The following is a 3626-nucleotide window of genomic DNA, read 5'->3' on the forward strand; positions in this document are numbered from 1 at the left end:
AGTGTTAAAAATCTCTTTCGAACATGGCGTCGAGTGGTGGGGAACTTGGGAGCTTATTCGATCATCATGTCCAGAAACCTGTGTGCGACTCGCGAGCCAAATATCGGGATGGGCGACGGCCTCGCGCGGTCAAGGTAAAGTGGATTTGTTTCCATTGGCCGGCCTGGTAGCCTTGTGTGCGCGTGCGTCCTCCTCCCCAGCTCCTGTGGAAGGAGCCTTGACAAGGCTGTGCCAGGTCCCCCCGTCATTGGAGTTGGCGGACAATAACCGAGAAGCAGGGATCGAAGCTCAGCTTCTGTCACCTCCTGAACGATCAGCTCCGTGCGAACACGGCTTTGTTTCCTTCCTGGTATGATCCGTGCCTACGACACGGATAAGCACGGGATATTGTTGACTCTCCCCGGAAACATGAGCCACTTTACCGCTCTAACGTCTGGAAAAGCTGTCTGAAGATGGCCTGAGGCGTGCTTTAGTTTGAAGGCCTACGGAGGATTGACAAAAAAATGGATTCTGTATGAGTTCCGGGGACTCTGCGGAACACGGACGTCGTTGTTTGGAGGCTTATTGGACAGCCAAGAAAAAGATGGAGGAGCAGAGTTTCTTTGGTGGGTTGCTTCACGCGTGCTATGCTCCAGAATTTGAGACCGTTGAAGAAACTAGAAAAAAGTTACAAGATAGAAGGGCTTATATCACACGGACGACTACAAATAAAGACAACTCCAGGACGAAGAAGAAACCGGCTACGGAGCAGAAAGACACACCCGATGGCAGGCAGGTCTTCCACTCCGAGATGCCCAGATTTGCTGCGGCTGCGGAGAACTCTGCCACCGGAACCTCAGATCCTCATACGTGTGCCTTGCCTTCGTGCTATCTCGCCTGTAAATGTGGCGCTCACCAGGGGAGCATGTGGACAGGGCATCCCACTTCTCCCAGGGTGGCAGAAGCCCCGGCCAAACGGTGGGACGTGGTAACCACAGCAGCTCATTGCGGACCCCGGCAGCCTGCCTGGGTGCACAGAAGGCTCTCCCGCTCTCAGAGGAAATCGATAGGTTCATGCCCAGGGCAGCACAGCTGCAGGAACGGAAAAGAAGGGAAGACGGCTGTAGGCTCGGCACTTCTGTGGAAGCGAGTCACAGTGAGGTTGTGATTGGACCTCAGCTACCAGGCATTCCGAAAGTTGATATGCACGATGACTCGCTGAATACAACGGCCAGTTTAATTAGGAATAAACTTAAAGAGGTAATTCTACCTGTGCCCAAACCTTTGGCGGACAGACTGGAAGATGTGAGTCGTACAAGTCATCCATTAAAACAAAGAAGAAGAATATAGACTACCAACAGCGAATTAATGTTTTCTAAAAGCAGTATTTATTTTTCAATTTTTAATGTGCCATTTTAATTCCCAAAGAGGTTTGACTGCTGGTATTTTTGATGCATTTTGTAATTTCATTCATGCTGTTTAATATATACGGCCCTCTTTTGAAATTATATCCCGTCATTCCTTATTTTCGTGTTAAATATCTTAATATTGTTATGTAACATTACCTCTGATATTACAGTAACTGCATGTCAACAAACTGAATCCCATGTAGGCTCTTGCAATATGAATAAAGTAGGTAGCCGGGGCGGGAGGTGGGGGGGAATCTCTTTCACTTCCTTTGGTTTCTTTTTCTTTGGTAGTACTTTTATTGACATACAATTCACATATCACACACATCAATAGTTCACTCATGTCAAGAGGAGCTGTACAATCATCTCTACAATGTTCTAGAACATTTTCTCCCTTCTTGTACTCATTGGTATTAGCTCCCCATGTCCCTCCAACTTCCTTTCCCTTGCCCTCAGCAAGCCTTTAATCAATTTACTGTATCTATAGATTTTCCTATCCTGAATACCACATATTGGAAATCACAAACACACACACACACAAAAACCCAGGGCTCTTTTCATGGCATGACCTAGTCTCCAGAAAATGCTCCTCAGTGTCCTAAAAAGTAGCACATTCCTGAGTGGCACAAACAGTTAAGCATTCAACCACTGGCCAAAAGGTTGGCAGTTCAAACTCACCCTGAGTCATTGTGGGAAAGAGGCCTGATAATGTGGCTCTGGAAAGTCACAGCCTTGGGCAACTCTCTGCACCAGGTTTGGTGGGGAGGAAACGGGGGATTACCATGACTCAGACAGAAGCTGGTGGAGTAGTTTTGGTGTTTTGCTTTTTTAATTTAATTTTAATTATTTTATTGGGAGCTCTTACATATATCATAATGTTCCATAGTTCAATCTTATCTAGGAGTATTAAACAATTGCTAACACAATCAGTCTCAAACATTTTATTTCTTCATGGACTTCTTGGTATCAGCTCTCCTTTATCCCCTTCCTCCCCCACCCTGCCTCCCTCCCCAAGGAATCCTTATATATTTATTTATACGTGTATCTTGCACCCCCCAACATATCCACTCATGTACAATTCCCTCAAATGGGGCTTTACAGTCACCCATGCTATCAGCTCCCCCTTGCACCTCCCAGACCCTCTCTCCCCTGACCTTGTAATTCTGAGGTTTGGGGTTGGATGGGGATGTTCAGGAAGGCAGTTTAACCACCTTGTTGGCCTCGGCTGAGGATGGCCTCAGAAACTGACTTCACTTGGTATCTACAGCCAAGCAAAGACAAGCACGGGGCTCTGGATCTCTGGACTGCTTCGGATCTTCCTTTGGTCTCGACATAGTTTTTGATTGTTTTTTTCTTCATCATATATTTTCTGAGATCATCTTCCTCTACCCAACTGTTAATGTTGCCTTTCTTCAAATGTTGACCTTCAACTCTCGCACCTCTGCCCCTTATTCTTTTCTTCTGCTTTATACATGTAGATACAGTCAATTAAAATTTTACCTCCTCCTCCCCCCATAGCAAGCATGGTCCTTACCCAGTGTGGAGGACAACGGCCAAGTCAGTCTAGACTTCCTCTTATCCCTTAATCCACAGATCTAACCCCTTACAGAATCCTGCCAGTTTACAGCCTAAATGTGTCTTTCGTCTATTAGTTTCTTCTCGTCTACTGACCCATCATCTTACTTCACATTTTATCTGTGCCACAAATAGAGGGACGACACAAAAGAGGAAGGGCTCAATGAGATGGATGGATACGGTGGCTGCAACAATGGGCTCAAACATAGGAACAATTGTGAGGATGGTGCAGGCCTGTGCAGTGTTTCATTCTGTTGTGCACTGAGTCGCGATGGGTCAGGACTGACCTGATGGCACCCAACAATGACATCAACACTAGTCCCCAAGCATTCATTCACTACGATTCCAGAGTCGTTTTACTAATGTATAAATATTGTCATGTCATCTCCTTGGCACTTCAATGGTTTCCCAATGATCACAGGCTTGAAAACAAATCTGACTGATATGGCCTACAAGGTCCAACACACTGAACTCCTTAATACTCTATCAATTGTAGTTTACCAAAGCCCATGCATACTCTGCCTGCTGGGCGTACTCGCTTTGTTTTAGTAATTCAGATTCATTTTGTTTCCATCTCTCCCCTCCAGTAACAGTAGGCTTCCTAAGTCTGACTTTTAAGTCATTTTTGTGGGAAAATGTGGTTCCTGACATTAGAAAGACCTA

At 45.8% G+C, this 3626-nt stretch overlaps 1 pseudogene; it reads left to right on the forward strand.

Moving 5' to 3' along the window:
• Positions 1–514: 514 nt before the first annotated feature.
• Positions 515–1339, forward strand: LOC142452397 (RNA-binding protein 48 pseudogene; annotated as a pseudogene).
• Positions 1340–3626: the final 2287 nt, after the last annotated feature.

This window comes from Tenrec ecaudatus, chromosome 7 (assembly GCF_050624435.1).
Source record: "Tenrec ecaudatus isolate mTenEca1 chromosome 7, mTenEca1.hap1, whole genome shotgun sequence".
Lineage (NCBI taxonomy): Eukaryota > Metazoa > Chordata > Mammalia > Afrosoricida > Tenrecidae > Tenrec > Tenrec ecaudatus.